This window comes from Oryzias latipes, chromosome 12, assembly GCF_002234675.1.
Source record: "Oryzias latipes chromosome 12, ASM223467v1".
In the NCBI taxonomy this organism is placed as follows: domain Eukaryota; kingdom Metazoa; phylum Chordata; class Actinopteri; order Beloniformes; family Adrianichthyidae; genus Oryzias; species Oryzias latipes.
Genome location: NC_019870.2, coordinates 9,245,082 through 9,258,808, shown reverse-complemented (window position 1 = coordinate 9,258,808; position 13,727 = coordinate 9,245,082). Strand labels below are relative to the sequence as shown.

The window sequence follows — 13,727 nt, the reverse complement described above, 5'->3', positions numbered from 1 at the left end:
CCCATCATCAGAATTCATTTACATTTCGTTTATCTTTTAATTTCCCAATTCACAAGCAAGCTTACCACACAAACAACAGTAGAAACTTGTAAAATAAAACCGAATTATTATAATATTACAGATCATTTTCAAAATTTAGAGACCGTTATAGTCCCATTCTGTCCAGATCGTTGCAATAAAGCCAACTTTTATGGTATACCAGCAACTGTAGCATGAAATTAGACATGCAGCTGAGAAGTGAATGCCTGATTCATTAACTAGCTGAAGACAACAGCCAGTTAAAGATCTAACTTTAATGTACGTCAAGAAATACGACCCCCACAGGAAATCCTGATGCACAAGGTTTTGTCACATCAAGCTAAAAGGTGCCGGTCATTTAATATCACTGCTGGCTGGTTGAAATAATCACATAATTAAATCTGTTATAGCTGCAATGGAGCCACCCATTTATGATGTGATTAATAAACAAACAAAAGGGGGCTTTTGGGGCCTGAATTCACGGCTAAGGGCCATCCAAAAGGCGTAATTAACATTGGTGCTGTCAGCCAGCGTGCACCCATATGGGTCTAAACTCACTAAGCGTGCACACGCGGCAATCAGTCAGCAGAAATTACACGCACACGTGCATAAAAGCGGATCTGTGCGCCATTGCTCTGCTGTCGACAGAGAATCATCATCTACATGTGCAGCAAAATATGCGACAGAGCTGCGTTGCATCCTTTTCAAGACTTTTATTTTTTAAGGGTGAAAAGGAGATGACACAACTCCTCATCTTTGGAGTTTGCTGACTTCTTATTTTGTCTTTCTGTACTGTTAGCAGATAACAACCCAGTGACCCTGCTGACCTTCATGGTCTGTTTCTCTACCTTTTCTAATCACAGAAGAAAAGCCTATTGACAGATACAACAACAATACCTGGTGGTCTTCGACTGCTGATCCTAAACTTGTAATTATGCAGAGAGCTAGTGCATAGTTTTGCAGATTAGTTGTATTAAAAAACATAATTTAATTTTTTTAATAATTGGATCTCCCAAAATGTAATTAGGCTGTTGCTTAACTACAGACTCAAGTATCTCTATCTGTACTGGATAGGTTGTAATAACATTTGATTTAAACAATGCAGCAGAACTGAGGCAGCCTTACTTTATCTGCAACCATTTTCTGACTTGTTAGCTTGTCTGTTCTCATGAAACAGATATCACTTAGGTAACTAAATATCTAAAAATGTCAGTAGTCCAAACTCCAAAAAAGATCTTTTACATTAAAAAAGTGAAATTCCACTTCCCTTGAGCTTGTAATACGACATCACATGTTAAAATGATCTGTCTTTTCGAGTGTCAGATTCTGAATTTATAAACATTTCAAGATATTGTTCACACTGGAAGAGAGAGTTGGACTTATTTTCCTTAGCTTTCCTTTGTCGCTGCCACATATTGTAAAATTAAAATGAATTTGAATTGTTTTTATTTTTTTTAAATGGCTCAGCCATGGGAGTTTTTCTCATACAGTTCCATGCAGTTCCATGACTTCAGAAACAAAAGTTCCTTTGTCAGAATGGAATATATTTGACCAACTGATAAAAAATAGCTTCATCTGCAATAACATTACATGTGATGGAACACCTCTGTTTGCTTTAATGAATACACTAGTTGGATATCGACTGTGTCCGAATTCCTTCCCTACTCACTACTTGGTGCACTATATAGTGCGTTCGCCATTTTGTAGAGATGTTTGAATCTACAATTCCAAAATCCAGTAGCATAAAAATTTACCAAATGTCTCTGCAAAAAAACCAGTGTGCATTGATGATCACTAAATTGGCGAATATAGACCACAATGCATTACGGTTGAACAATTTTATGCCCAAAAATAGTTTTTAAACAATGTTTTCATCTTCAGAACTCTGTGGATTCATGAATGGTCGTCAAAAAATGCTCTTATCAATTCGATTTTCACTTTGTGAAATCAATGACCTCATATTCGCGTCAAATAATAAATAAAAAAGAAGCAGTGAGCATGGAGTCCGAATTGCTTTTAAAATCCAGGGTACTACATAGTCCCGCAATATATGGTGTTTTAGTAGTTAGGGGTTAGGGTGGGAATTCGGACACAGCCAAAGGCTTTATAAAAATGATTTTATTCCTTTTTATCAATTGTACATTTAGCCATCTGTGCTACCTGTTATAAACGTCCATGCAAACGTTTGTGCTAATAGCATTACTTTGCTCAGACATTAGCATCGTGTTGGCAGATAACATTGACTTGTTTTGAACCGTCACCAACTAGTGTATTTCTAAAAACAAATAGAAGTGTGTTCGCTTGTCTAAGCAATAGCCCACACTGGTATCTCTTAGCAGCGTGGAGGCCTTGATCAGATCTTTTGTGGATTTAGGTTGATTCACTTTAATAATCCCTGATTGTTTAAATCTCCACGGTGGGGAGAGTGGGGGTGGGGTGCAGCAGTTATACCTTGTGTTAATGCAGGATCACTTTTGTTCTAGTTGCTGAAGAATAAAAGCGGACACTGATGCGGACACTTCTGATGGTTTTCTGTGACGGATGAGAATCAAACATCCATACTTTAAACAGAGTAGACCCCACAATAGTGTGTGTTAGCCTAGAAGCCCTAGAATGGTGAAAAAAAATGTTAATATTCCAATGTAAACCTGATATTTATCTTAATAGTAGCCCCCCTGATGACCACATCTGCCTCATTACAACAGCTCTGGTGTGATAAGACCAGATAGCTGCTCGCTGACCTCGTTCCCCTCTGTCTGTGATGAGAGCTTCCTTAAATGACGTGATCATATGATGCTGCTCATTTAAGGAAGTCTGAATACACAGAGATGAAACATCGATCCCACCTGCCCGATCAATGAGCGGTGGGGCCTTTTCCCAAGAGACGGGAGGAATCAATAATGTTCAGTATGAACGGTTTGTCATAACATTCATCAGATATTTTTGTATATTAAAAAAAAAAAGGATTGAAACAGAGCAGAATATTAAAACAAAGGAAGACACAACAGAGCTGGACATGTTGGAGCACTTCCTTCACATATAAGAACCACAGGAAAAGGTTTTAAACTGTACTTTTGTCATTTGACAATATGCTGAATCGAAATATCAAGGAGTAACTTTTCTAATTTTATCCTGGAAGAATAAAAACACCAGCTAGGCAGTTTGGGTCCTCATCATGTGATGCCCCCAGAGCTAGAAGAGGTCTTTGAGACACAGCAGAATCCGTGGTTTTGTCATGAAATATCATCACCCACCTGACTTCAAATGCCAGAATTAATCTGGCAACAAATCTGTTTCGGGAGGCATATGGCTTTGGAAAAAGTAGGTCAACCGTTAACCAGCAAACAGCCTCGTCTGGAGACGTTCTTCACGCACTCCTTCAAAAACCCAGACATCAAGCAGGACACAACTTCTTAAAGGCAGAGAGGATGCACTTAAAAATCAGGAAAAATGAACACACTGTGTTAGACTTTACCACAGCCTTTGCTGTCTTGCCTCTGCAGTCCATTCTCTGACTTCCCCAGTTTCTGTTTCAGATATCTGCAACATCAAGCAGCTCTTCAACTGCAAAAACCTCCCACTCCCTCGATTCAGGATGTTCTCACACAAAACACATAAAAGGGCTCTCCTCCCCACCGACCTAACAGCTGCGCAGGTTAAGGTTTTGACCTGTGAGCTACACTGCTGCTCTGCTATATTTAGCAACAGAGATCAAAACCTTCTACCTTGATCTCATCAGACCACAAGTTCCATTTCCTGTCAAAGAACCCAAAACACGTGCTGGTGAAATTAAAACGTCTCTGGACTTGAAGAGGTCTTCATGTCGTCGCTCTGAGGAGCGTCTGCAGATCACATAAAACTGTATCTGGCAGACTCTGCTATATAGTCCTTTGGTTATTTTTAGCAGAGCTGTTGGCCTCTTGGCAGTTTTTCCTTCATAGCTTCTGCTTTATGTGACCATCCATCACACAGAGATGACCTGCTCTAGATATGGTCTTTATAATGCCATTTATTCCTCTGGGTTTCAAAAAACCCTTTTGGGGTCTTAACCCTTTAAGACTGGAGCTTTAGATCCAGTGTTGGCATTCTTTGGACTACTGTTAACTCTTCAACTGTTTGCGCAAAAAACGTGATTACAGCGGATTCTGAATCAGAGAACGAGCAGTTTTACACTGATGTGCAACACTTCACAGTGGTGAAGTGCTTACACAATCAACGTAAATCGGTGGATTTACGCTTAAACGGTCGAACAGTTCCAGTAGGTTGGAGAGTTCCAGTAGGTCAAAGAGTGTGTTATTTAGGTTTCGCCGGCGACATCTCTGGTGTTAAAGGGTTAAATCTGACCCACAATGCCTTTAGCTCCTTGATCTTGAAGCAGCGCTTTTCTCACCTCAGAATAAGAGGATTTCCATTGACTGCGTAAATTGTAAAGCAGTTAAGGTAGTTCGAAGAGATGGGGTACATCGAAGAGCGTGTGCTATTTAGGTGTCGCCCACGACATTTCAAGTGTTAAGGGGTTCAATCTGACGCACAACCACTTTAAATCCTTGGTCGTGAAGCAGCGCCAGAATCAGATGATTGCGCAAACAGTTGAAGAGTTACAGTAGGTCGAAGTGATAGGGTAGGTCAAAGTGCGTGTGTTATTTAGGTGTTGCCCTCGACATTTCTAGTGTTAACTGGTTAAATCTGACGCACAACAACTTTGGCTCATTGATTGTGAATTAGCGTTTAAAAAAAATGCATAAATAATCCAATCGGATTGAAATCCAATGACAATATCTCCCTGGTTGACTAAGTAGTTACATTGGATCTGAACATGGTGCAGTCACAGCATTACTATGTTTGTCCACTCTTGAATGCAGACAAAGCTGGCTTTTATGATTGGGTGTTTTGCTGAAAGAACATGTCAGACTCTTTGACCATTGAGCTCAACGATGCTGCTAGAAGACCCCAAAATATTTGTGCGCCAGGCTTTTCAGATGCTCGCATTCCTGCTGGCGCTGCTAGTTCATCTGTTGCATGACCTTGGCTATTGTCCCCATTCATAGACATGAAAAAGATGGCAGCCAGGCTCAGACAGCCCAACATATCCAAAGGAAGAAGGAAAAGAAAAGCTCATACCGGCTCTGCAGACTTCCAATTAAGTTTGCCTGAAAGCTCATCTGCAAGTCAGACTTAGTCCAGTTATTGCACCACCTCTGAAAAAGGATGACAGCCAGCAAAGACATTTTGATCTTTGGACCTCAAAGTATTCTGCTGACTGAAGCCTTCAAGCACATCCCCACATCAAAAACAAGAGAGGCAAGCTGGGGAGAGGGGGAGCACGAGAGACAGGAATGTCTCAGGCATGGCTCCTGCTTGGAATAATATGCTCATCCCAGATGTTCCAGGAAGAGAGCGATCATTTTCTACTGAGCGCCTGACGATTCGTGCTGCAAGGTCAGGCGGCGTCTGCGACAGATGGTCACCTGGCCTCGGTCATGTGGTCAGATCACAGCGCTCGGCCTTTCTTTTGAAGTATAGCAAACGGAGATGTTTCTTCGCCTGATCTGATGTCCACCTTGCTACTTTCACATTTTTCTCAAAAGGGGCAGAGAAAAAAAGAAAGAAGAAGCCTGGTCATCGTGGTAACCTTGCTCCAAGGGTAGCCTTTGTGCTCGGCAAAAGGCTCAGATTGTTCCTTCTGAAAAGGGGAACGGCTGCGACGCGGAGCACTCAGCAGCTACATTTGGCCTGTTTTGCGCAGACGATAATGACCAGACAGATTACGAGGAGGCAGACTTTAATGGCCATCTTCTGCGTGGTTTCTGTCTTCAGGTTGTCATGGTGAAAGCTCAGATGGCAGTCTTTCTGCATCTCCTGAGCTCAGCCATGGGCCCCGGAGATATTTATGCGACCTTCAAGGATAAAAATTCTTACAAAGCAGCAAAGCAGAGGGCTGGTAGATCCTCTGCAAGAGCCTCCTGGGTGTGAAGGTTAGATAATGATCCGGTGCATCATCCTTATTGCTGTTTACAAACTCAAAAATCAACCTTTTATTTTCAGACTTTTTCAGCTGCTCTAGGTCTTTTTAATGCTTTTTTTCTCAAAGAAATTAGACAAAAAGTCCAGGAGAGAAAAGAGCTTACAGCAGATATTTGATCTCAGCCTTCAGTAGTCACCTTACATGTCTGCTCTCTCATCTCTCCCTCTCGAGGCTGACAGAATTATCTTCTGCATCAGAGCTGAGGCTGGGCCAATCCTCCTTCACAGAGGACTCCATTTCACACAGCTAACCCCACTGTGGCCAAGGAGACACAGCCAATCATGCTGGAGTAGCAGCCTCATGGCTGTCCACCATTTTGTGCTCCTCAAGGTCTTTGACTGTCCTGCTCAGTGAAGTGGAGCTGCTCGCTCTGCTATCTTGTTACACAGATGGAAGTGTTTAAGAGCGCAGACCTGAGCGAGCAGCTTCCCCTCCTGCCGGTTCCTCTGCAGACAGCTGAGGCAGGCAGCAGAAAGAAGAAGTGAGATGTGCAGTTTTTTGTTTAGTTTTTTGTTGTTCACAGCAAAGACGTCTACCCAGGAGCATAGCTTGCTTCGTCTTCAAAAGGCGAAGAGTGGAACAATTCCACATCCAACCAACGTGATTGTGACCAAATCAGTGAACATCAGAGAGTCCAGGTGACCGACCTTTAGAGATCGGAAAGCTTGGAGGACAACCTTTAGCAGAATTTTCTATCTAAAGTTGATTAAGTTCTCGGTTTAATGAACAGCCTGAGGCGTGATTATTTGAGATGTTATGCAAGAGAAGGAGTTGGTTTCTCAAGAGCTTTCTCCTTAGATGAAAGTCAACACGAGAAACTTGAGCCAGAGTTCGGTGTGTCTGCAGGAAGCGTGAGTCTTCCAAAACTGAAACACGCAGGTTTGACGGGTAAACAAACAGCAACTGAAGAGTCAGGAAAGTGAAGGACAAGGTCTTGGAGAAAACCAGGAAGCAACTTTTCCACAAGGACAATCCTTCTCCAGGAAACATCTCATTCCACACGGCCTTGAAAAGTTTTCTCCTCAGAGACCATTTCTTCATATAAATCTATTTGGTGCCTTCTCAAAGACACATTTTTCACCTCCATCACAAACAGAACTACAAGGTCAGCTGTGGATATATATATATATGTATGTATTTTTTACGTCAAACATGAGTCCCATCTGATTCGTACTTCTTCCCTCTCAGTATCAGCGCGCCATCAGCTGTCCCCAGATTTTCGTTTTCCGACGCAGAAACAATTCATCAGAGAAGGTGGCAACGTGAGCTTAGGGGCTTCTTGTGAGCTCAGTGGACAACTGCCAGAAAACACTGCAGTGCTGACTTCCTTGTATGCCTGACATAGCAGTTACTACAGTTACAAGGGGGAGGGTGAGGTTACAAGCGAGTCAGGATGGAGAATTTTAGAGGAACCAGAAAAGATTTTGTTGTTGTTTTATTTTTTTTAAAGGACCACAAAATTCCAAACCTGTGTTTACCACTAAAAAATACTGAACTCAGTAATGGTTTTTAGAGCTACAGGGACGTGGACAAGCTCCTCTCCACATCCACCAAACAGACATCTTGAGGCAACTCAACAAGTTTCAGGAGAGGAAGATGAGAGAGCCATCAATATTAACTTACCACCGAGACCTCCTTTCCTAGCTCCTAAATATTTAATCTGTCTTTGGACGGCTCTGCTGCTTTGGAGGCCGAGCCAGTGTGGATCCCTTCTACAAGACCACTCCTGTTCCTGCTCAAAGAAGGCCTTGTCTGATGGCACCACACTGCTCAAGGAACGGGCGTCTCCAAAGAATTCCGACTGGTTTTTTTCTCCCCACCACAACCAGCTTGAGGCTGACGGGTTATTCGCTGTGCTTGCTAAAGAACTTTAAAAGATCTAGAATTTAGGCGCCACACCAGAAGATTCTAAATAAAGCGTGTCACCAAAAAGATGCTTTTTATCTTAGGTTTTACTGAAAGTACTTCAAGTGTGCTTCTCAGAAACAGGAGGAAGAAACTATGTTCAACTGTTGATGTTCTGATAGAAAGCAGAGAGGGGGAACCAGTTCTGCAGCAGTGTAACGTGGCAACCAACAACAGAAAATGGAATGACACCTCCAGCCAGCCACTTCCTTATTCCACTTGAACTCTGATCGTACGCTTTTTTAGTTTTTCCACCAAACGAGAAGGTTGAAATTTGGAAAAATCCAGGCGGTTGTTTTAATGACCTTTCCCGTGTGGAGAGGGGAACTGGTGAAATGCAAAGGAGGTGGTGGCAGTGGGAGCCTTCAAAAGGTGTCATGGTCACCGCTTTTGGAGCGGTGTGTTCCAGCAGGGCCTGGCTCCGTCTCATGAGCCGTGCATCATGTCAAGAAAGCACTCACTGGAGCATTTCAATTTGCTTTTGTGTGTCTCGCTGGCCTTCTCCACTGCTCCAGGTAGAGAAGAATAGAGGAGTGCATCACCCGGAGTGAGTGACTGAATGAGGGAGGAAGAGGAAGGGGGGGGGGGGGCTGTGTACGTGAGCCACTGAAAGCAGGAGAAAGGAGTGAGCCATGAGCTTCAAGACCATTTCCTCCCAGCCTTCAAACCATCGCAGATGTTCCTATGGTTTGACCCTCTATCCTCCCTGTCAAGCTTTTTTTCACTCACCGCCCCTCAACCACAGTCATGAAAAACCTCACTCACAAAAAAAAAAAATCCAGTTATGTAATTTTGTTTTTAATCTGCGTTCGTTTACTTCAGCCCCATCGCCATAAAGCGGCACTGCAAATTTAAGGATTTCACACAGCACTAACATTCAAATAGTTTTACTTCATAAGAATTATGGGTTTTGTAGGAAAAATGCCAATAAAAATTACCATTCAATGCATTTTTTTGTTTACATGTTTTATGAAATGATAACTTTATTCACACCAGCAGATGTAGTTTGTATTGAAGCTAGCTTGAAGCCACTCTTCAATCTCATTGACCAGTCATGTGATCAAACCCTGGGCTTTCCTTAAACGGGACATATAAGCTAGTTGTTTGAAAAATGACCACTCTGAAGCTTTCAATCAAAAATAAATAATAATATTGTGACATTCGTTAAAATGACAGCTGTCTTAGATAACCGATTAAGTATTATTTTGTCTTAAATTAGAATGTTGTGTTTATGGAATGAATGGTAATTGGCCTAAACTGACCTGACTCTAGTTCCTTTTGCATTTTAAACATGCCTAAAACCAAAGAGCATGGCCTGGTACTTTAGTATCTATCATGAGTGAGCTTCTCATGACAGTCTGCTTTATGGTCTATGAAGTTCATCTGAACTTTGATGCAGCAGAACAAGTTAAATCTGGTTAGCCTGAAAGTAAGTTCACTTGCAAGTGAACCCTGGTGAGGTTCACCACAGTGTGAATAGACTATGCAGTCTATCAAACCCAAGCCTACTCGTTTTCCATTCCAGGACTGTTCTGCCCTGAAGATATGTTGTTATCACTATCAAACATTGCATAAACCTTCACATCAACGCTGTTTCTCTAAATTTGATGCTACAAGATGATTGATCATTAGCGAGCCAATAATCATTAAATATAACTCCTGACTGTACTGGGAGTTGAGTTGTTAGTAAAGTGCAAGTACTGGCCCCTTCCTTGTGAATGCTCCATGCACGGGGTGTGCACGTGATTTGTAAGTACCTGTAGGATGCCCACACAAACTGCTAGGCTGGGCACTTTATCACGTAAACAGCACCAATGCCCCCTTGTGCACAGGACATGGGGGGAGACACACCTGCGTCTCACCTACTCCCGCCTGACTTTACCCTTGGGCGTTGTATAAGTCTTTGCTTTAAACTGTTGTTCGCAGCATGCCGGTAGAAAAAAGGAGTGCATGAACATTTTCACTTTACAGGATCACAGAGAGGTCAACAACCTTGATATTTCATGCGGGCCACCTGTATGCCGCATGCAGGTTTGCCCATTTTTTACCCCCAATCTATCCCTAAAGGGCAGTTGGACTAAGGCTTAAGACGATAGAAATAAAACTATTAGATCACATTGTTACTTAATGGCTTCTGACAGTGGCCATAAACAGAGGAGTAAAGAAGAATTGGCAAAGCGTTAAACTTCAGAAGAGACAGCAAAGCAGGAAAAACGCACAAATCATAACAACTCAAACCACATCTTTATGCAAACTGGAACTCCTTTGGCATCCATAAACCTCAATAAGCAACCTCTATTAATGCTGAACTCAATGTTTTTAGAGGAAAAGTATTAATAAACACAGTTTATGATCAGAAAGAGGATAAAAAGGGTCAATTTAGGATAATAAAAAACATAGCAGATAAATGCCTACTAGCTTGTAATAGCCTGTTACTAATCTCTAATAATATAAATAAATGATTGAGAAGTCTATGACTGTGTGACGTTTGACTTTTACACATCCTTGGTAAATATTACCACACAGATGTGCAACATTCGTGCACATAACTGGAGGACCTCAGGTCCCCAAAAGCCAGGAGGTTAACCCCTCAAAAAAACCTGGAATCTCATGGAGCACCTGCTTCAAGGACACGCAGAGTTGAGGTAGACTTGTGAAAGTTACTGCAGCTGGAGGAACGCAGAGAGCTCAGCACGCAGCAATCACTTCCACATCTGAAAGCTCATTTGCACAACCGCCGGCAGACTGGATCCACTGTCTGCCTGACAAATGTGTCAGCTGCAGCAGAATCCTGATCGGTTGTCCTCCACCCCGCTCCTCCTCGAGAACCTGTCTGCTCAGCTAAGGCAGGAGGAAGGAGCGCCGCCACCATTTTGATTGCTCTTCCCAGCCCCGGTATTGTCGCAGCACACTGTGTCAAGCTCACAGCCTCTTTGTCAGCAAGATTTCACAGAGTGGCCAGGAGAACTGCAGAGCACGTGCACGCACGCACACACACACAGCATGCACAAACACCTCCTTCACTTCCCTGCCAGGCTTGGACACCTTCAGGACTAAACATGTGAGCGCCTCACTGCAGTGGACACAGGGCGCACTACAACACACCGCTAATTAATACTATTGATCGAAATAACTTTTAAAGTACTCAAAAATCAAAATAAAAGCACCAGCACCTCTAAACGAAAACCAATACCGAAGAACCGCTTTTATTTTGAAATTTTAAAGGAGATGCAAGACAAAATGGGAACCTTCTTGAGAACTTCTCAAAAGGAGCAGTTGTTACTTCAGCCTTGCATGCTCATGACAGATGACTGCGTTCTGTTGACACTACTTGGTTGAACATTAACCACCTCGTGGCCAAAAAAACACTGGTCTACATTAGAATTCCAGCCCCATCTCCAGGTTCCTTCAGCCACCAAGGTTTTCCAGCCCAGACCTGGCAAACCCCACTCACCTATGTGAATCCCTGTTTTTAAATAAAGCTTGGAAACACTTGTACCCCACTTTTATTTTAGGAGCTCCCTGGGGAGGGTTGAACTTCCCAGAAGGATAGGAACGGAGAGGAGGAGGAGGTCGCGCTTTTTTTCTGAACCTTTGTTCTGCTGTGGGTGCTCCTGCCTGAGGTTCTCCTTGGAGACTCATCTGCTTTCCTCCATTTTATGGTGGAGCTCTGTGGTTGTACCTGACTGGGGAGCTGTGACAGCGAGCAGGCAGCGCGCGAGGAACGGCGCGTGCGCGTGTGTCTGTGTGTGTGTGGGGGGGGGGGGGGGGTCACACAAAATGTAGCCACGAGGACGAAGAAGCTAGCGATAATCGTTTAAAGGCAAGACGGACTAAGCGCGCGCGCGACTTCACGAGACACCTAGCCTCTGTGGTCAGAAATAAATAAATAAACAAATAAGCTAGAGGATAAGGTTTCAATAAGAAGAAGAAAAAAAATCAAAGAGATGGGGGGAGGAGGGGGTGTAGCTTCCTCACACAGGCTTTCATGGAGACTGGACCAGAGGCTACAGCAGCTCCTCTGTCGCTAATGGAGTCTGCTTCAACGGCTTCTTCATGAAGCTAGTGCTCCAGCCGGACAGGGGACGCGCGGTAATTCCCCCCCTCCTGTCCTAGCCGGACATAACAAACCCCCGCTGATGAAGACAGCCTCCTAACACCGTCCATTTCCTTGAGTCACTTTGACAACAAACAAGAGAGGCGACATAGCGAGGAAGCCGTTGGGTCAGGATATCAGGGGGAAGCGAGAAGACCCACTTGACTCTGACTGCATGGGTGCCAGTCAAAGCGGCTAGAAAAATCTCCCACCGACTTCCTCGTCTGGACCTCGGCTAAAGCGCTCCAGGTCATTCACGAGGCGCTCTCCACGCTAAATCCCATGATCCACCAAACCCGACGTTCTCGCAGACCTTGACGAAATCTTGCCGAAACTGGAAATAGAGCGAGAACGGAGGCAATAAAAACAAACTCACTGCTTCAATCTCCTCCTCAAGCGATCCTCCCGAAAGTTGTCCTCGTATTTCATGCGTGCGCCCGGTCGGTCTAATGGATGATCGCCATCTTTCCTGCTTCTCCTTTGCTGCAGCTGCAGATGACCTGAGATCCGTCTGTCTCTGAATAATGAGCAACCACACAGACAAGGAAGACAATCTGCAAAGCAGGCTACACAAAGAAGTTTGGGAGACTAGCAAGCACCAGAGGGTGCACAAGAGTTTACGACGAGACGAGGGAGCATCAGCAGGATGGACAACGTCTGTGGCCGAGAAGCTCATCCTTCATCAAGACTGAAGTCAGATGATCTGCAAAGCCTTATGAGCGGCTCAAAGCAGCAGCAGACGCGCGCGGCCACACCGAATTTTATATAGGCTTGATACTATGGTTGCTACGTCATGAGGTTATCTGCAGTTCACTTTGGAGGAGATGCATCCATCACTGGATAGATAGATAGATAGATAGATAGATAGATAGATAGATAGATAGATAGATAGATAGATAGATAGATAGATAGATAGATAGATAGATAGATAGATAGATAGATAGATAGATAGATAGATAGATAGATAGATAGATAGATAGATAGATAGATAGATAGATTTTTTTCCATCAATACTTTTTTTAATTCAAATAAAGTAATAAATATTTAAATCAATCTTTCTCCTCATTTATTTTGTGTGTTGTGACCACCATGGCTGCAGACTGTTGTCCAGCAGCTGCAAACATATAGAGAGGGGGCCCCAACACAAAAGGCGTGGGGTTCTGCTCAGATGTGGGCGCCTGAGGGGGGCAGAGCAGCAAGAAGGGGGCATGCATGGTTGGGTGGCCGAATGGCGAGGAAAGGAATGGCCAACCTGGCTTGCACAACTGAGCAACGACAGGATCACATCATGTGGGATCACTGTCTCATTTGGGATTCATGGAAGTTTGATGAGGCAGTTCCTTAATAGTCTGGAGCCTTTTTTTTCTTTTTATTAATTCATATTTAAAATTGTTTTTTGTGGCAATGCTTGATTTTCATATTTTAGAAAGATCCCATCTCTTTTTTATTATAATGTTACATTATAATTCCACAATGAACCTGAAACTGTCCATGAAAAGCAATTCTTGGTTTTACTTACTGCAAAAATTGAGATCAAACATTTTTTATGTTTGTTAAAATATAAATATGCAGAGACAAAATTAAAATGTAAAAATCTATAATAAAAAACAGGTCAAAAAATGTGGAAAATTGCCTAAAAAACTAGACACAGCGCTTTTGAACCACATTTCCAATTCCAAGGGG

At 43.1% G+C, this 13,727-nt stretch overlaps 1 protein-coding gene across 4 annotated transcripts in view; it reads right to left on the bottom strand.

Moving 5' to 3' along the window:
• znf462 (zinc finger protein 462) overlaps nucleotides 1–12,533 on the bottom strand; it is a 40,852-nt gene extending 28,319 nt beyond the window's left edge. For all 4 annotated transcript variants that reach the window (XM_011481598.3, XM_011481600.3, XM_020707583.1 and 1 more), the window contains exon 1: nucleotides 12,421–12,533. The gene's annotated coding sequence lies outside the window, so the exon portion shown is untranslated. The remainder of the gene's footprint in view (nucleotides 1–12,420) is intronic.
• Nucleotides 12,534–13,727: the final 1,194 nt, after the last annotated feature.